We start from the raw sequence: 22,009 nt of genomic DNA, 5'->3' as shown, positions 1-22,009 counted from the left end.
ATTGATTCCTCCTTCATTTATTGTGTAGTAACAGTTGTACAACCTAGTAACAATGTAGACTGATTCAGGTGATTTTACACCTGCCCATCTGAGCACTTCAGCACCAGTGAGCTCGAGCTGACATGATGAACTGACTTTTATATTCCCGTTCTTATATTTTTCTCTTCTCTGTTTGTGATGAAACACTATCTTTCTGAACACTGACTCACTCTCACAAACTTCACTGATCTGGACTCTCTTATCTGCATCTGGAGATACTTTTACAGTAGAAGATTCAGAAACAACCCAATCAAATAACACTATGCAAGTATTGACATTAACAAAAATATTTTCATAATATTCTGATTATGTAAACCTCAAGTAGAGTAATTAGCCTGATTTCAATAGCCAAGCTGAGCTAATATTTCAGATTTTAGCAGCTGGTTACATATAGGAAAAATTTAATAGAAACATTAATCCCAGGTAGGTTGTATTCATATTTTCATATTCATATCATGTTTGTATATTCATATTCATATTTAAACTTTAACAGTCAAACATGTTGAGATGTTTTGGACTACAACACTTTTTTCATGGCAAATGTAAGCATACAGTATTTAAGAAGCATAAATCACTTACTGTAAGACTGAATCTCCAGAAGGAGCTGAAAAGCAAAAAAAAATTAACAACTCCATTACAGCGAGAGTGAGAGACAAAGAGACAAAACAAGACTCACACAATAAGATTATTATTACAATAGACCACAGGAAATCATTTAATATATATAGTGCAGTTTATGTAGATGAAAGTTTACTTATAGTGAAATACAGCATGAACTGTAAAGCATTTCACTTTTAAACTTTCATTTAAAAGTAGCAAAAATAATTAATGATCATATAAAGAAAGACAAGTTAAAAAAAAAGTTATATTTTTATTAAATATAAAAGGCGTTAATATGCAAATAATTATCTGTAGTCACGTTAAAAAAACGAGATTTCAATAATGTCACAAGCTGCATTTAATTTGGAAGTAAAACTTTATACAGATTAACATAATACGTTACTAAAATACCAGAAAACTGAGCTGTACAGAATCATATAATGTGATAAACATATTTAAAAAAAAATCATTCACCTAGTATTGGTTAAGAAAACTCATTCAAAATAAAAAGCAAATTAATATTCAAAACGGAAATATTGAGATGTATGGTTTACTCATTTGTTTTTGTGGCAACAAGTCCTCCAACTCATACGACCGTATGGGTTGTTTGTCACTATCCATAAATACGACCCACACGAGCGTTCTCTAAATTAGCGCCCCTATTGGCAACAGGAGGTATGATAAATGAACTTTCGCCTTGAATTGTGGTGGTTATAAAAATAGATAAAACTAATAATAATTAGTGTCATCAATATGTCATCAAAAAAAAATAAATAAACTGAATGTCATTAATGCATAGTGTATGATTTTGGATGATGGCGATTGGTATTCCTTGCCTAGTATGGATGATTGATCATTTGATTATTTTTGCCTTGGAACTTTCACCTGCTGGGGGAGGGGCGCGCTGCTGAGACAATACAGAGACTCAGAAGATATTGCAGCAGCTCCGTGTCCTGTGTCTTTTATTGACTCTTTTTCTCCCCTAATCAGGTATGATATGAGTAAATCGTAGGGAAAATACACTTTATATAAGTCAAGGCTGTGAAAAATGGCAAGTGTCATTGTTTGAAGTGTATTCATTGTGTATATATCTATGTCTAAAAGTTCGGTTCAAGTTCCCGCGTCTGTATCACATGTACAACTAGTGAATGCTAAACTGATGGCAGAGACTATGCGGTCATAGAAATGTGAAAGCAGAGTGAATTAATAACATATTGGTGTTTTTGAGAACTAATTTAACAAGTTAAGTTACAGGTGGCAATGCTTAAAGGAAAGGAATCTGTTGGTTCATAAGAGAAAGTGTAATATATGTTTATGCTAATGGTGTGTAAAGAGATAATTAGTTTTGCTGACATGCTATGATTCCTGAGGTAATTTAAGAAGTTTAAAAGAGTTGAAGATATGGTAGACGGCACATATGTCTAAATGTTGAGTATCACATGAGAATATTGTATGTAATATGCAGTACGTATTATTAACATGCATTGAGATTCAAGTTTCTATTGAAATTATTTGTTTAACTTATGGAAACAGTATCTGTTGAGAAGCTATATCTGTGATTAATTCTATATTTTTTTTCTGTATATTGTTTTATCTAAAAGAGATATGTTGTTATACTCTTCACTGATATGAGAATGCAGAAATATTTGCATTAATGTGGGACAATACAGAGACTCAGAAGATATTGCAGCAGCTCCGTGTCCTGTGTCTTTTATTGACTCTTTTTCTCCCCTAATCAGGCGGTTAGGGTACTACATTTTGGAGGCACCGCTGGGATGAAATGCAGTGAAGGTCGGCGTCCATAGATGATGGTCTACCTCCAGTGTCATTCATTCTGACTTGCGGCTGAGGAGAACAGAGTGAGAACGTCTGGCGTCCACGTTGAGTCCGGAAGAACCGTGCGTGCTATCTGAGGTTGATCGTTGATACCCGGAACATTGCCATTTTTCGACCAGCTAAGACTGCTTTTCTGCATCACACACTGCACACACCCACAGCCCAAGTGAACCATGGATCAATTAGAGAATTTAAGACTTCAAGTTGTAGGAGCATTGTATTCACTATCAAGAGAAAACCTTGTAAAATTGTGTGTTTCTCTGCATATTGAACATGATATCGACACAAGCCGCTCGTATGTCATTTCTACACTTGTGAGACATTTTGAAAGGGAGGGGTTAGAAGAACTGGAAGATGGGGGCATGTCAGAACTTTTGTGTGTTAGAGACAAAATTTGTGAACTTCAACTGGGGGGTGAAAATATCTCTGAGCAACAGACAGCACAGGTGGTTCAGAACGCGACTTTAGTAGTGCAGGTCACAGAGCAAGAAAGGCTACAAAAAGAAATTGATACATTGCAGTTAGCCTTGCAAAAACTTATTGAACAAAAACATAACACTGTTACAAGCTCACAGCAGGATGTTAGTGTCTCACACCACACAAACACGCAGCTAAGCTATGACACACAGCAAAGCTCAAAAACACAAACTACCAACCTAAATTGGCCCTCAGCATCGACACGACCAGTTATGTCAACATGGAGCAGAGAGTTTAAAATATCTGGCCAGATAGGTGAACCTGGGCAAAAAGACAAACTCTCCTTCTCAAGTCTAGCTCACCAAATTGAACATGGACGGAGCAGAGGTTTCTCTGAGCTTGAAATTGTTGATGCTGTAATCCGAGCAATTGCGCCAGGCATGCAGCTTCGTAGCTACCTAGAGGGTAAGACAAATCTTACACTGCCCACATTAAGACGGATTCTCAGAGCTCATTTCCAAGAGAGGGGTGCTACTGAGCTGTATAAACAACTCACCTCAGAGGTACAGAGCAGCAAAGAGACCCCGCAAAGCTTTCTTGTTCGCTGTCTTGATTTAAGACAAAAGATTCTGTTTGCATCACAGGAGGCCGAATCCAGTTTGAAGTATGACCCAAAGCTAGTCCAGAGCATGTTTCTCCACACCATCCTGACGGGCCTACAGAATGACAGCGTTAGAGGTGATCTGCGACCTTATTTGACACAAACTGATGTAAGTGACGAACTACTCTTTGATAAAGTCAATCTGGCTTGCGCCCACGAAGCTGAGCGCCAAAGTAAAAAGAAACTCATCCAGCCATGCACCACTAAAGTACACATAGTTCAATCCAGCGATACCCCTATGGAGAAAAAGGGAAAAACACCACCTCAGCACAATCCAGATAATCACGAACTTCAGATCTTGAGTGAGTTGAGAGAAATGCGTTCAGGCATGGCGCTGTTGAAAGACCTCAGTGCGGAGGTATCTCAAATTAAAGAGTCAATCAAGCAACCTCAGGTCATGTCCACTCAGTGTCCCCCTCTAAATAGCGCATCCCCGCCACAGACTCAATACCCTGCACCGACTCAATACCCACCTCAATACTACTGGCAGCCTTACGACCAGAGGAGAGAGACAGTTCCACGACCACAGTGGCTCCCAGCACAACGCTATCACCCTCCTGCGACTCGAGTAAGGAAATATTTTGCATGTCAACAAAGTGGATTGGATGTCTACTGTAGTCACTGTTACAAGTGTGGTGGTAGCGACCATTTCTCAGCTGGCTGTCGAGCACGGATGCCCATGACACACAGGGATGGTTCTTTAAACGAGGACGGGTCACGACCGCGGGACAGGCAGTGACCAGTGCGATGGAAGGGTCCCGTCAAAGCATATGGAGACACTGTGATACTGGTAAACAAACACTGTATCGCTCAAAAGCATGTCAATCTAATCACTGGACAGAAAATAAGAAGCAATGCAATCAGTCCTCCAATGTTATTATAAATTCGGCCATGTCAAAAGGGAAACCAAAAGAAAAAGAGTCTATGTGTACTGCTTTAGTAGGGAAGCAGTGTCTTGTACAGTGTTACATCCAAGACCAGCTTGTTGATGTATTATGGGATACAGGATCTCAAGTGTGTATAGTGGATGAACGGTGGAAAAATGAGCACTTACCAAATATCAGACTGAGAAATGTTGCAGAGGTAATTGATGCGCCTGAAGGACTCTGCCTTGTGGCAGCAAACGGACAGGACATACCTTATGCAGGGTGGGTGGAAGTGACTTTTGGGTTAGCATCAAATGAAGTGAAAACAAAAGAACTGGTCATACCTGTGTTGGTAATGAAGGGCAGAGAGCTTCGTCATCCTATCATCGGATACAACGTGATTGAGCAAATGATGAACAACAAGGAATTAACTCAGCCAATCACCAATGAATCAGTGGAAAGAGAAAAAGTTCAAGCTTTCATTGAGCAAGTTCATGCAGAAATGTCATGCGGATATTTAGTCAAAACCAAAAAAGAAAATGTTAATGTGCCCAAACACACATCAGTACAAATTGAATGCAGAGTACAGTCACACCGACCAAAAGAAAATACAGTGTTAATTTTTGAGCCTGACGTTAACCCACAGTGGGTGGAGGGGTTGGAGTTCTGTGAGACGATTGTAACCCTGCGACAACATGCATCTCCCCACATAATTGTCAGTGTACAGAACCCTACAGATCATGACCTACTGTTAGCAGGCAAGATGGTCATAGGCACCGTGCAACCTGTACAGGCGGTGTATCCAACTGCTACTTGTGAGGGACCTGACTTAACTTCTGTGAGGGTCAATCAAATAACAAATGAAACCAGACATAACTCTGACATCGCATGGGAACCACCGCTGGACTTAAGCCATCTCAGTGAGTCTAGAAGACAAATTGTAAGACAGATGCTGAGAGAGGAAGCAGCTTCCTTTTCAAAATCCGATGATGACATTGGCTGCATAGATGGGCTGCAGTTGACTATCAAACTAACAGACACGATCCCAGTTGCACGCACTTACCAGTCAGTACCGCGTCCCCTGTACAAAGAGATGAAGGATTACCTACACGATCTCATTGCCCAAGGATGGGTTAAACAATCAAACTCATCGTATTCCTCACCAGTGGTCTGCGTCCGGAAAAAGGATGGTAGCTTGCGGTTGTGTATTGACTACAGAGAATTAAATCGAAAAACAACCCCCGACCGACAGCCCATTCCACGTGTTCAAGATATCATGGACAGTCTTGGAGGGAACAGCTGGTTCTCACTACTTGACCAAGGAAAAGCATACCATCAGGGTTTCATGGCCAAAGAGAGTAGACCAATGACAGCTTTTGTTACGCCATGGGGATTGTATGAATGGATTCGTATCCCTTTTGGTCTGATGAACGCTCCCGCGGCTTTCCAACGCTGCATGGAAGAGTGTCTGAAAGATCTCCGAGACGATTGCTGTGTCCCCTACCTTGATGACACGCTAGTGTTCAGCAAATCCTTTGAAGACCATGTCAATGATGTGAGGAGAGTCCTGCAGCATTTAAGGCAATATGGGATCAAGCTCAAGCCTAGTAAATGTGAGGTGTTCAAGCGGGAAGTTCGTTACCTGGGGAGGATAGTGTCCGCGGAAGGAAGTAAAATTGACCCTGCTGACACCGAGGCTGTGAGAGCTCTGGGAGAGAAAAGACCCAGCACGGTGGGACAGTTGAGAGCCGTACTTGGCCTGTTAAGTTACTATAGGCAGTACATCAAAGATTTCTCCAAGATCGCTGGGCCGCTCTATGACTTGCTGAAAGGAGAAGTGGAGACAAAGGACGACGGACACAATGGAACCACCACCAAGTGTACAAAAAACAAACAGAAAGGAGTGCCTTCCCAGAAGCCCATTTTATGGACAGAAAAACATCAGCAGAGATTGGAGACATTAATAGACTGCTTGGCGGAACCTCCGGTCCTTGGGTTTCCTGACTTCTCGCAGCCGTTTATACTCCATACGGATGCCTCAAACCAGGGACTTGGTGCTGTTCTGTACCAAAAGCAAGATGGGAAACTTCGAGTAATTGCTTATGGATCCCGTACATTGACAGCCGCTGAAAGAAACTATCATCTTCACTCGGGGAAATTGGAGTTTTTAGCTTTGAAGTGGTCCATCACAGAGAAGTTCCGTGATTATCTGTACTACGCACCTACCTTCACTGTGTACAGCGACAACAATCCGCTGACTTATGTATTGACCAGTGCCAAGCTCAATGCGACTGGGTCCAGGTGGGTTGCGGAGCTCGCGGATTTCCATTTCACCATAAAATACCGCCCTGGCAAAGAAAACATTGATGCAGACAGCTTATCCAGGATGCCACTGGAGGTTGGAACAATGATGGAGCAATGTACGGAGGAACTCTCATCCGATTGCGTCGAAGCAACCATACAGGCTGTAGAAGTTCAAGATCTTGCCATGTCATGGACAGCCATGAGTTCGCCATATGACCCAACGGAGTGTGCTGAGTCTGGCCAGTCTTTTTCCACCGATGATATACGTCAAGCGCAGAGAAGTGACACCCACATTGGACCTGTAGTACAATGTAAGATGGCTGGCGAAAAACCCTCCAGACACTTATTAAGGACATTCAGTGCACAGGGTAGAAGTTTGCTGCGTCAATGGGACAAATTGTGCATTGGAGAAGATGGAATACTCCGCCGGAAGACAGCTACCCGATCTCAGCTTGTGCTGCCTGAAATATATAAACAACGGGTCCTTCAGGAGTTACATAGTAAAATGGGGCATCAAGGAGTGGAGAGGACAACGTCATTGATTGGAGACAGATTCTTCTGGCCAAAAATGCAGGGTGAAATTGAACATTTTGTGACCAAGAGTTGTAACTGTCTGAAACAAAAGAAACCAAGTAGAGAAACCAGAGCACCACTCATGAATATTGTCACCACTCACCCATTTGAACTCATTTCCATTGACTTTCTGCACCTGGACAGAAGTAAAGGAGGGTATGAATATATCCTGGTGATAATTGATCACTTCACAAGGTTTGCACAAGTGTACGCCACCACATCAAAATCTGCAAAAACTGTCGCTGATCGAATATTCAATGACTATGCACTAAAATTCGGATTTCCCCAAAGGATCCATCATGACCAGGGAGCAGAATTCGAGAATCAGTTGCTCTACCAGTTAAAAAAGAATTGTGGAATTGCAGGATCGCGAACAACTCCATATCACCCGCAAGGGAACGGACAGGTTGAACGTTTTAACCGGACGTTGCTCCAGATGTTAAAAACCTTGACAGAAACGCAGAAGTCCAACTGGAAGGAGTCATTGAACAAACTAACTTTTGCCTACAACAGTACGCGATGTGAGGTTACTGGATTTTCACCGTTCTATCTCTTGTTTGGGAGATCGCCGAGACTACCTGTTGACTTGCTCTTTGGATTAACGGCAGCAGAAGGGACTAACAACCATAAGGAATACGTAAAGAGATGGAGGCAAGGAATGCAGGAAGCTTTTGAGATTGCCAAAGAGAACAGCAAGAAGACCGCAGAAAGGAACAAAAGGAACCATGAGGGTAAAGTAAAGAGCTCAGTGCTGCACCCAGGAGATCGTGTTCTGGTACGAAATCTCACACCCAGAGGAGGTACAGGAAAGCTTCGCAATCACTGGGAAGACGAGATACATACAGTTATCCGTCGAGTGGGAGAAGAAGGCCCTGTTTATGAAGTCAAACCGGAACGAGGGAAGGGAAGATCAAGGGTTCTACACCGAAACCTCTTGCTACCATGTGATTACCTGCCAGTGGAAATGGAGCTCAGCACACTACCAAAGACAAAGAGAAAAGTGGATAAACCTACCTCTGTAGAAAGGGATGATTCTAGTTCAGAGGAAGACGATGAAGGATGTAGCCAGTGGTACTTACCTGCGGTCTCATCTCAGCAACCTGTGGAAGGAAACAGTGAGTTAGCAAGTGGAAACTTACCAGTTATCTGGCCCAGTGAACCTGAAAAGGAAGGGGAAGAAATTGGTCAAGAGGTCATGAAGGAGCATGAAACAGAAGTTCAAATGGAAAACACGGAGATACCTCAACAGGAAGCTGATGTGATGGAGGAGGAACAACTTGGAGAAAAAGCTGACGATACAGCAGATGAACATCGAGTCCTGTGGGAAAATAACAGTGAAGACGAACTGGAGTGTAGATTGCCTAAGAGAGAGAGGAGACCACCAAAGACATTCACTTATGATTACCTGGGTACCCCTGCATGCTATAGTGTAGAGCATACGAACACAATGGCGTGTCAGCCCACACAATATGAGATGCAGAACATGACTCAGTGGACTTACCCAGCACCACAGTATCAGCCAGTATACTTTTACACATACAGAGACTTATATGCACACTAAAAAGAATGGATTAGGAAATGAAAAAGTATTAGGGCGACGAGACTATGCAGTGGCCTACACATATCTTTATTGATGAACTGAACATACAGTTAACCGGCAGTGCATACATAAGTTAGAACAGTTGCATACAACACAGCACCACCTAAAGAAAGAAAGTAAAAACAAAGTAATGTCGGGACGACATGTATTTTCGAAGGGGAGAGTGTGGTGGTTATAAAAATAGATAAAACTAATAATAATTAGTGTCATCAATATGTCATCAAAAAAAAATAAATAAACTGAATGTCATTAATGCATAGTGTATGATTTTGGATGATGGCGATTGGTATTCCTTGCCTAGTATGGATGATTGATCATTTGATTATTTTTGCCTTGGAACTTTCACCTGCTGGGGGAGGGGCGCGCTGCTGAGACAATACAGAGACTCAGAAGATATTGCAGCAGCTCCGTGTCCTGTGTCTTTTATTGACTCTTTTTCTCCCCTAATCAGGTATGATATGAGTAAATCGTAGGGAAAATACACTTTATATAAGTCAAGGCTGTGAAAAATGGCAAGTGTCATTGTTTGAAGTGTATTCATTGTGTATATATCTATGTCTAAAAGTTCGGTTCAAGTTCCCGCGTCTGTATCACATGTACAACTAGTGAATGCTAAACTGATGGCAGAGACTATGCGGTCATAGAAATGTGAAAGCAGAGTGAATTAATAACATATTGGTGTTTTTGAGAACTAATTTAACAAGTTAAGTTACAGGTGGCAATGCTTAAAGGAAAGGAATCTGTTGGTTCATAAGAGAAAGTGTAATATATGTTTATGCTAATGGTGTGTAAAGAGATAATTAGTTTTGCTGACATGCTATGATTCCTGAGGTAATTTAAGAAGTTTAAAAGAGTTGAAGATATGGTAGACGGCACATATGTCTAAATGTTGAGTATCACATGAGAATATTGTATGTAATATGCAGTACGTATTATTAACATGCATTGAGATTCAAGTTTCTATTGAAATTATTTGTTTAACTTATGGAAACAGTATCTGTTGAGAAGCTATATCTGTGATTAATTCTATATTTTTTTTCTGTATATTGTTTTATCTAAAAGAGATATGTTGTTATACTCTTCACTGATATGAGAATGCAGAAATATTTGCATTAATGTGGGACAATACAGAGACTCAGAAGATATTGCAGCAGCTCCGTGTCCTGTGTCTTTTATTGACTCTTTTTCTCCCCTAATCAGGCGGTTAGGGTACTACACATTGTGGGTTTATTTTAACATGTTTGCTATTTGCGTTTTGAATTGTTTGATTTAAACTCTCCCAGATGTTCGTGGATTTTGATGATATGGATTTTAGATGACTTCGAGACATGTACAGGTAAGGTTTTCTCCCGTCTCATAAAGTAGTCGATCGTTTATGAATAATATGAGTTTTTATTTTCAAATCGATACTGGACACTGTATGTCCTATTAAACCAGTTTGACGTTCAAATCATTTAATCGAAATCTGCAGCTTTATAAAGTTAGTTTTCATTGTGATATTCGTTTGAAATTCGCCTGTGGTGGAAAGAGGTCATGTAAAAGTCGCGCATTTACCATGTTTTTACCATAGTAACATGTCGCTGAACCATGTCACGTGTTATAAAACCTCAGTAACCACAACTCAATGTATCTCCCGTCATAACTGTAGTTTTACTTTGGTATTTGTAGTATAAACACGTTACCATGCTTTTCACCACAGTAACTGGGCTTATTGTGTACTCTTTAGTTAAGTAACACATTTGCCATGCCTTTAATACCTTTTTGTAATGTAATTGTGATTCAGTGTTTTTTTTCTTTTCAGTTTTGCAGTTTCTTCATATCACATACATCTCCAGCTCCTACAACAACATTCAGTGTCCAGCAGCTCTTTATGATGCTCTCTCTCTCTCTCTCTCTCTCTCTCTCTCTCTCTCTCTCTCTCTCATTTTCCTTTCCTATTTTTCTGAACTGTAATTCATAAATAAGTCACACATATTTTTCTTTCTTTCTCTTGTTCATCATGGCATATTTTCACAGCTCAGAATCAGATTTTGATCAGTTCTTGTATTAACAGGGAACTTGTACTCGAAGCTCAACTTGAAGAAGTTTCCAGTGAAGATGAAGTCCTTCAAAGGTTCGACACAGGTAATGTTGAAGATATGTAGTTATAACTGATTTACTTTAATTAATTTATCCTTACTTTATGTTAATAACCTTCCTTATAGTCCTTCCTTTCAAATATTTTGTTCACAGATCATTTCTAACACACTGTCTAAACATGTATGTATTAAAACAACAACAACAACTTGTTACTTTTTCTTTATTCCAGCTGAAAAGGAAGACCATGGGCCTGTCAAACCTTGTTTGTGGAGAGGGATGAATTTGACCATCTTGTGTGTTTACGGAGAAGACCAAAAGCTGCTAAGGCAGATATTTCCAGAGGTACGTCTGTGTTGATCTGAGCACCTCGACAGAACTTTACTGCAGTTACATTTTGCACCGAATTTTATGTTTTTTACTTTTTTAAATACCTCACGACCCCATCAGTACAAACCCTGTGCTATGTCAAAGTATTAATAATTCAAACAATTTCAGCAAATTCATATGATATTGTACAAGCGTACTCTCCAGCTTTTCCTCCTGCTGTCATTGACCATCGCCTCAGCTCTCATGCAGACTGTGTCCATTTTAAGTAGTCAGAGCGTTATATCCTAAAGTTTATATTGAGTCCACTGTATTCTTTATTAGCACCGTCTTAACCCGTTCTAACAGTACATGATATCTGTCCGCACCTCACAGTCTGCCTTTATTTCCATGTTGATTTTAATTGAACACGTCTGTTTAAAAGCAAGTCAGGAAATGCTGTGTAACTTGTCATGTGACACATCAGATCTTCAGTTAATTTGGCCAAATTAGATCATTTAAGGCTGTTCACACCAAGAATAGTAACTACAATAACTATTTTAGCATCCACACCAACATCAACCAATGATAAAGTTATGTTTATTAATATACACACTGCAGCGACGTTGATGTCTGCCACTTTAAATGATCAAGCTTTTGAAATGTGCATTTTGATTGGCTGTTTAATATTCATCAGCTGGAAAATATATTCCACTGATGTTGTTCCTCTGTGTCATTAAGTATGGACTCATCCTTGGTATGAAGAGGTCTTTAAACTGCTTACAACAATCCTGCTGCATGTTATAGTGTAGAAAATAATTGAGAATAATATAGCTTGAAGATACAGCTTTCTTCCCTCTCATTTTGTTAAACTCAAACGCAAGATTTTGCCTTTCTTTGCTTGTTTGTCTTCATCTTAGTCCTTTACTCTCTCCACTCACTCACACATTCTCTCTTGCTCTGTTGTAAGGTACAAACAGAGCGGATGGTTGCATGATGGCCTCTTTCAGGTTTGTCAACTGAATGTCTACTAGTGTGGCTCAGCAAGTTCCTGTCATGATCAGCCCTCTCCAAGAAAGGTTTGTAGAAAATTGTAATCAATATTCATTTAATCCTCTAACCTGAATCTTTTGGTGAATTTACTTAATTATATCTGTCTTAATTCATATGTAATAAGCAATAGTAATTAAACATGGGGTTAATAGACATATCAGTCCTGTTGGGGATGAGGAATGAACATGGCTCTATTGTGCCCAAACAGAAAAGAGTGAAAAGGTGCTCATCCCCATTGATGTGTCTGTATTCAAGCAATGCATTAGTACAGCATATGATGTTGATCTCTATTCAAGTCAGCAATTATCATTTTTCACATATACATACTTTTTACTTTTTATAAGTCCTAGAATGAACAAATCATCAGGGCATCATTTCTGGAATTTGGGCAGAAAATGACTGAATATGGTGAGTACTGACACCTGCACCTGTATTCACCAAAACTATTTTTCTTATGGACTTACAGTTTTTGAAGGAGGATGAAGTCAGTTGATGGAGAAATGAAGAACGAGATGTGTTGTATATGAAGACTTCAGATGCAAAAGCCTTTAAGTTCTGTATGAAATGTTCTTCTAAGAAGAATTTTAGAAGAAAACTTCAGGTGGAACTTAGATGCCTTTGCATCTGAAGTCTTCATATGTACTATGAGTTTTTAATACATAACTGATTTGTTATGACTGTTTTTATTATTTTCTACTTGTACAGAAAGACTGCAGTAGAAGGAAAGCTGGTACTGAGAACATTTGTCTTCACTCCAGACTAAAGAGAAGCGGGTCTGAGGCCAGAGATGGAGGAGTCAATGGTCACCAAATGCAGCGCTGCAGCCTGAAACTGTGAAGACTGAATTCCCAAACAGCTGTGTGACTGCACAGATGTTACGGCCATAAAAGAAACTTCACAACTGAGAGCCCATACCTCCAACAACCTTCAACAGGAATCAATGGTATGTCCATTACAACAATTCTAAATAATAATAATATATAATTGACACAATGATTTTGTCTCTCCAGGACATCTACGCAAGGTTTTTCTTTTGTTGAGGACCGTCAGAGACTCCAGCCACACGAGCCATGGATTGCTCTCAACATCACCATCAGACAGACATTATCACAGAACCAGCACCAGCAGACTGCAAAACAAGTTCCTTCAACAGGCAATCAGACTGAACTGAACTCGTACCAGTAACACCACACACACACACACATACACACACACACACACACACACACACACACATACACACACCAGCAGCCTCATACTGTGTGCACTGCACTCTATCAGCTACACTGACTGGACTCTGACTCACTATTATTCTGCAACCTGATATTCTGTTTGCACTAATTCATACTGTACTGAAAGTGAAAGTGACGTGACATACAGTCAAGTATGGTGACCCATACTCAGAATTTGTGCTCTGCATTTAACCCATCCGAAGTGCACACACACAGAGCAGTGAACACACACACACTGTGAACACACACCCGGAGCAGTGGGCAGAGGTATATCTACAGTATACAGTGATTGTTGTTAATTGTTTTCATTTTGTTCTCTCTGTATAGTATAGTATTGCACTATATTTTCTACCTGTATTGAGCTCTTATGTATATGGTTTATATTTTTGATACTGTATATGTGTTGCAAATATATTCAGTACTTGTCATGCTGCAGTTTGCAGAAAAGCATTTTACCACCTGTATACTTGCATTCATGGTATTGTGATAATAAAATGATTTGATTTGAATTGGTCACATGACTTGTTCATCAGTTGTATTGTTGTGCTGGATAACAATTGCAAATTGTTTATGACATTGAAGAAGATCATGATAGAGACATGGATTTGAAGAAAACCAGGAGAGCTCTGATGATGAGAAGGAAACTAGATGTGATTCTTTGGTGCTCAAGACATTTCACCATGCCTTCATCTGGGTTTCTTCATCTGATTAAAATAAAATGGTTTTAATGTAACCCATTTTTATTTCACTTGAATATAATTTGTCTTAATATGCTTCTTTATCTGTCTTTATGCTGCATCCTTGTAAAATATTGCGTATGGTGTTGGATAATCAAGTATGGTGAATATTCTGTACTAGAGATGGTTTTTTGGTAGATACACCATTTAATTTTGTAAACAACACATATAATCACCATGGTTGTTTTGATGAAGACATGAACATTTAGTAATATTAATGAAATTCAGTTAGATGAAGAGCTGCATTAGAAGAGACTGCATGGACTTCATGCACAACTGAAGGTGATGAATCAAGGAAAGATCAACATGAATCCTGTTCTGTATTATAATGAAGATGTTCATGCACATTACTGATGTCTAGCTCCTGATCAGGACAAAGATGAGACATTCTTTACAGAGATTTATGAATTAGGTATTTTATATTATGATTCTTTAAATTGCATGAATTGTATGGAACCATAAACTGCACACTGTCACACATTGTCTTACTGAATGACACATTGGCCTTGTCTGATGAAATGTCAGAATATGTATTTGTTGTCTTTGTTTACTATTAGCACTGTATTATTGCTCTTGATCTTATGAAATAAATTGAGCTCTTTCCAAATGGGCACTTATGTTGATTTTCTGGTGTCTTAATTCTAAGATAACTATGACTTCCAACTTACATAATGGTATGCTTTTGAAAAGACAACCTACAAAATGTGTCTCAACAGTTTGTTGCCAATGATGAGAATAGAGCTGTGCATTTTTTTCCTGCCCTTCCATCCCCAGGGGCCCAGTAGAGTCCCCTTGAAGAGCAAAACAATTAACATTCCAAATGGCTGTAAATCAAAATCTGATTATAGTTTCAAAAAGAAAATTGGTAGGACAACTCATTATGCTATGTTTACTAAATAATGTTTGGCACAGCTTTCAAACATTCATAGAAAAGTGCTATACATGTGTTTATAAAAGTACTCTTAGTAAAATAAAAAATGTCAGCCTGCCTCTCACATATGTCATATAACTTTGCACAATAAACATGCTTAGATATCCCTTTGTTTAAAAAAAGAAGTATTTTTCACAATTTCATTATTAAACATTTTAAACTACATTGCCCATAAGCCTTAGCCATTCTATCGATGGAAAGTGAAAGTCATGGCGCTGTTTTTTGTAGTTCAATTAAGTTATGTTCAGGTTTAAGGTTAGGATCTCGGTAAAGAGGTAATTTCACAAAATATAGCAATGCACCATTGTTAACTGAAGGTACTATTGACGTAATAATTACAGCAAAATTTACTTTGCAACATTAAACGTTTTTTAATTTGGGCTAAAAGAAAGTCCAGTCACAGCGAGTCCTCGAGTGCCAAGTGGATTTCAAAGCCAATGAAAATCCAGTTGAGCAGAAGCGACACCCTTACTTGTCCATATACGGCCATTCATGACAGGCTTTTCCGGGTTCTTGTGGTGAATTTATTTTCACCCACTAAATATAAAACTAAAATGACGGATTTGCATTGTGGGGTAAACCTGATTCAGCAATAGATTTGTTGATTACAGTTATTTATTTTCAAACAAGGGCCTCATATTTGCGATTATACACATTCTTTACCCTAATATTAATGTACAATATTTAAGCTCAACATTTTTGCATATACTGTATGAAAAAATAATATTATATTTATATATTTATAGTGTATTAAATGTATACATTTAATCACTTGTGTGTTTTTTGGAGATGTATTTACAATCTTGCAATTTTTAGCTCTACCAGTTAAACTACAGAAAAAAAGGAAAATAATAATAAAAATAAATAAATAAATACAATTTAAAAAACACAGGGATAATTTTTTTTTAGTAATTTCCATATCAGTGTTTATTGATATGTCAAACTTTTCAGACAAACAATGCAAATAACACCATTCTTTCTCTCTAGTTTGTCACTATGAAGAAATAAAAACAAAAAAATAATATATTATTGTGAAATATAACAACTTTTAAAAATTACTGATTGATAAAGTAACTAATAGGTACAGACAGAATTATGTAATAGAAAATCCCTTTAAAACTAAATTGGCTAATATAAAAATATATATATAAAATAAAAAAAATGAATAAATAAATAAAAATTGTCAATTTGTTTGCAGAGAAGTTTATAAAATGCCAAATAATATTTTTACAAACCAGGAGTTGCAAGGCACCAGCTGAAATCATATTCTTTTCTTTCATTTAAAAGTGATTAACTAATTAGAAAAATATTGTTAAGACTAATATTTCACATGATTACCTCTTAATCTCCTGTAATCACTGATCGCTTCTGTTGTGAACATATGCAAGACAAACTAAAACGGTTATTAATAATTATATTTTATAAATCATTTTCAGCTGGAAAATGCATTTCTATCATTAAATGACCTTAAAGGTCACACACACACACACACACACACACATATATATATATATATATATATATATATATATATATATATATATATATGGCATATAGAATACAGTAGGTGGGATGGTGATAGTGACAGGAGTGTTCACAGTAGAGATGGGAGTGTTGACTAGAGGAGAAATAATACAAGTAGACATGCTAACGACTGAGAGCAGATGTGCCACACAAGAGAGAGTGATGTGGATGCTTTTGGAAGGGCTGCTATTGTGGAGAGCTGATGGAGAAGGACTCAGTAATCTGTCAGAAATCCTGCAAGACAGGAAAAAATTGAATTTATAACATGATGAATAATTAAAACATTGACAACAAATGAAAGTGACGTGACATACAGCCAAGTATGGTGACCCATACTTAGAATTCTTGTTCTGCATTTAACCCATCCAAAGTGCACACACACAGCAGTGAACACACACACACGGAGCAGTGGGGATCATTTATGTTACGGTGCCCGGTGAGCAGTTGGGGGCAGCGCAAAAAAAGTCGTATTGCCGGGCCGAGACTCAAACCCACAACTTTATGGTTAAGAGTCAAACTTTCTAAGCACTAAGCCACGACTTCCCCCTAGCAACGGGCTAGTGGTTAAAGACAACATAACTGCAGCGTGTATAATAATAAACAGAACTTTATAATTTGTTGGTAGCGATGCTAAAATAGTCATTATAGTTATTGTTCTTGTTGTAAACACCTTTAAATGATCTAATTTGGTCAAATAAATTAAAGACCTGGGGCCGGTTGCATAAACTGCTTAAACTAATCTTTAAAAAAGTTAGCCATATAATTTGATTTACTCTAGACTTGTCATAATTGTTTAAAGTCAGTTACAAAAACATAGATTGGTCCAATTTTACTAAGAAATATGATTATCTCTTGGTTAACTGCTAGTTGGTCACAGTCTTAACATAATAGCTATGTTTACGCAACCGGCCCCTTTTGTGTCACATGACAAGTTACACAGCATTTCCTGACACAGTCTGCATGAGAGCTGAGGCGATGGTCAATGACAGCAGGAGGAAAAGCTGGAGAGTACGCTTGTACAATATCATATGAATTTGCTGAAATTGTTTGAATTATTAATACTTTGACATAGCACAGGGTTTGTACTGATGGGGTCGTGAGGTATTTAAAAAAGTAAAAAACATAAAATTCGGTGCAAAATGTAACTGCAGTAAAGTTCTGTCGAGGTGCTCAGATCAACACAGACGTACCTCTGGAAATATCTGCCTTAGCAGCTTTTGGTCTTCTCCGTAAACACACAAGATGGTCAAATTCATCCCTCTCCACAAACAAGGTTTGACAGGCCCATGGTCTTCCTTTTCAGCTGGAATAAAGAAAAAGTAACAAGTTGTTGTTGTTGTTTTAATACATACATGTTTAGACAGTGTGTTAGAAATGATCTGTGAACAAAATATTTGAAAGGAAGGACTATAAGGAAGGTTATTAACATAAAGTAAGGATAAATTAATTAAAGTAAATCAGTTATAACTACATATCTTCAACATTACCTGTGTCGAACCTTTGAAGGACTTCATCTTCACTGGAAACTTCTTCAAGTTGAGCTTCGAGTACAAGTTCCCTGTTAATACAAGAACTGATCAAAATCTGATTCTGAGCTGTGAAAATATGCCATGATGAACAAGAGAAAGAAAGAAAAATATGTGTGACTTATTTATGAATTACAGTTCAGAAAAATAGGAAACGAAAATGAGAGAGAGAGAGAGAGAGAGAGAGAGTGAGAGAGAAAGAGAGAGAGAGAGAGAGAGAGAGAGAGAGAGAGAGAGAGAGAGAGAGAGAGTGTGTTAAGATTTAAATTACATATTTGAAAAATCAGCAAAACAATCCAAATTGAAAACAAAATCTGGAAAAAATCTAATACCCAAAAATGACAAAAATTGGTTTGATCAGGACTGCCAAACTATTCGCAAACAAATGAGAACACTTTCAAATCAGAAACACAGAGATCCAAATAATACAGAGATCCGCCTTCTTTACTGTGCAACACTAAAACAATACAAACATACACTCAGAACCAAAAAAGCACAATACACCCAAAACCAACTCACAATAATTGAGAAGTCAGTCAACACAAACCAATTTTGGAATAACTGGAACAATCTGAAAAAAAACTGATCATGAAGAATTGGCAATCCAAAATGGAGAAATATGGGAAAGTCATTTCCAAACACTGTTTAATAAAGTACAAACAGACAAAAACTGTAAACAAAACCAAACAATCAACCAATTGGAAAAACTAGAATTAGCAATCAAAGATAACCAAAACCCATTAGATTTCCCAATAACTGATAAAGAACTTAAAGAAAAAATCAAAAACCTCCAACCCAGAAAAGCATCTGGACCTGATGGGATATTAAATGAAATGATAAAACACACAAGCAGTCAATTTCAATTGGCCATTCTAAAACTATTCAATGTGATTCTAAGTGTAGGTCACTTCCCTGACATCTGGAATCAAGGCTTGATCACACCAATCTTTAAAAACGGAGATAAATTTGATCCTAACAACTACAGAGGCATCTGTGTGAGCAGCAACCTGGGAAAGTTATTCTGTAGCATAATAAACGCTCGACTATTAGACTTCATCACCACACACAAGGTACTGAGTAGAAGTCAAATTGGATTTTTACCAAATTACCGCACATCTGACCACATCTATACATTACATACTCTAATTGAAAAACATGTCAACCAAGAAAAAGGTAAAATATATGCATGCTTTATTGACTTTAAAAAAGCTTTTGACTCAATTTGGCACCAAGGACTGTTTTACAAACTTATTGAAAGCGGCATAGGAGGTAAAACCTATGACCTTATCAAATCAATGTACACTGAAAGTAAATGTGGCGTAAAAATCGGCACCCAACGTACGAGGTATCTTTCCCAAGAGCGTGGTGTGAGACAGGGCTGCTGCTTAAGCCCAACATTATTTAACATTTACATCAATGAACTGGCAAGCAGTCTGGAGCGATCCGCAGCCCCTGGCCTCACACTACACAACTCACAGATCAAATGCCTGCTGTATGCAGACGATCTGGTTCTGCTGTCTCCCACTCAACAAGGTCTACAGCAGAACCTGGACCTGCTAGAACAATACTGCCAGACCTGGGCCCTGACAGTCAACCTGAAGAAAACCAAAATCATGATCTTCCAGAAAAGATCCAGATCCCAGGGAACACAACACACATTTACACTAGGCACTAACCCGATAACACACACATCACACTACAACTACCTGGGTCTGAAAATCACATCCACAGGAAACTTTAATCATGCTGTGAATGAACTGAGAGATAAAGCACGCAGGGCCTTCTATGCCATAAAACGGCAATGTCCTATAGAAATCCCTATTAGAATTTGGCTGAAAATATTAGAATCAGTAGTTGAGCCCATTGCACTCTATGGCAGTGAGGTGTGGGGTCCACTGACCAATCCAAATCAAGATTTCACCAAATGGGAAAAACATCCAATTGAGACCCTGCATGCAGAACTGTGTAAAAATATATTACACGTGCACCGGCACACAACAAATAACGCATGCAGGGCAGAATTAGGCAAATATCCTCTAATCGTAAAGATACAAAAAAGGGCAATTAAATTCTGGAAACATCTGAAACTCAGTGACCCCCAATCATATCATTATAAAGCCCTTCAATACCAAGAGATGAGCAAAGAAAGCAGTCCCCTCCCTCAGCTGATCCAGAGCTTCAGTACTGATGCTTCACTAACATCTACTGATGCTCTGAATCACATCAGAATCAATCAGATTACTGCACAAATCAAACACAATTACATCACTCACTGGCAAACCCAAACAGAACAACAGAGTAAAATGCGATGCTATTTGGCTCTAAAGAGAGAGTACAGTATGGCAGAGTATCTGTACACAGTGTCAGATCAGAAACTGAGAAGCACACTGACCAGATACAGACTCAGCGGACACAAGCTGAAGATAGAGACGGGCAGACACAGAAAAACATGGCTGCCAGCGGAGCAGAGACTGTGTTCACACTGTGATCTGAATCAGATGGAAACAGAACTGCACTTCTTAACAGAATGCCCCAAATACACGGACATACGGACAGGGTTCTATGATCAAATACAGCAGATCCATCAGACATTTAAAACTCTTCCGAACCAGGAGAAACTGCCGTATCTGTTAGGAGAACACAAGAACTGCTGTGTATTTGCTGCTCAGTATGTGTCTGCCTGTCATGATGTTAGAGAAAACACTCAACCTGCCCTGACCTGATGTTTCCAGCACATGTAGATTATGTTACGCCATATTACTGTGTTGTATTACTTAGATGTATATTTTGCCTCTGTAAATCTAATACCATATTCTATTTTATTTTATTTCTAACTTATACATTCACATACACTAATTCACTTTGCACTACATGGTTAATACTTTTTATATATTTTATTATTACTATTATTCTTTTTCTTTCTGTAAATACATATGTGCACTATTTGTAAGCAGCCCAGCTGCCACTGCTTTGGCAATACAAATGTACAGTTTTTGTCATGCCAATAAAGCTCACCTAAATTGAAATTGAAAAAAAAAAAAAAAAAAAAAATTGAGAGAGAGAGAGAGAGAGAGAGAGAGAGAGAGAGAGAGCATCATAAAGAGCTGCTGGACACTGAATGTTGTTGTAGGAGCTGGAGATGTATGTGATATGAAGAAACTGCAAAACTGAAAAAAAAAAAAACACTGAATCACAATTACATTACAAAAAGGTATTAAAGGCATGGCATTGTGGTTAATGATTTTTAACTACAAATACCACAGTAAAACAGTTATCATGGTAAAAAAAAAAATATGGTAAGTGTTGTGGTCACTGGTCATTTCAGATTCGTTGCGATTGCCACACATTCGTTCACTGGCATTCACAACATATTTGTAAAGAAAACGTCAAACTGCACTTACTTTGACATTAATTGCAGACAATCAGAACAGTACCTTAAAAAATAAACCATAAAATAAAATTGTTTACAAACCTGGACAACAACGCATGGTAAGATGTTGGGTCACGCCTCCTTTTTTTGGGTGGTAACGATGGTAACGACAGTCAAAGGTCATTTGATGACGACACACCCGACAAACGAGACTGTCGTAATACGGCCGCTAGAGGGCGCTTGATTTTAAAACGTAATAATAGGTCGTAATATGCTGCTTGCACAAACGACCTATGTGGTCGTTTTTAAGAGGAGGACAGTCTCTTTTGTGGCTGTTGTCAAGGTTTTATCAGTAGAG

At 38.4% G+C, this 22,009-nt stretch overlaps 1 long non-coding RNA gene across 2 annotated transcripts; it reads left to right on the top strand.

Annotated features, from left to right (window-relative positions):
- The first annotated feature begins 11,255 nt into the window (after positions 1-11,255).
- Positions 11,256-13,462, top strand: LOC113055720 (uncharacterized). 2 transcript variants are annotated; one of them, XR_003277568.1, is made up of 5 exons: positions 11,256-11,317; positions 12,249-12,357; positions 12,676-12,739; positions 13,090-13,274; positions 13,342-13,462. It is a non-coding gene; the product is annotated as an uncharacterized LOC113055720 (long non-coding RNA). The 2 variants fall into 2 exon arrangements; XR_003277567.1 differs by having other exon boundaries at positions 13,037-13,274.
- Positions 13,463-22,009: the final 8,547 nt, after the last annotated feature.

The sequence above is a fragment of the Carassius auratus genome, chromosome 36, assembly GCF_003368295.1.
Source record: "Carassius auratus strain Wakin chromosome 36, ASM336829v1, whole genome shotgun sequence".
Lineage (NCBI taxonomy): Eukaryota > Metazoa > Chordata > Actinopteri > Cypriniformes > Cyprinidae > Carassius > Carassius auratus.
Note: the sequence above shows the minus strand (reverse complement) of the source record. Positions and strands in the feature narration are given on the sequence as shown.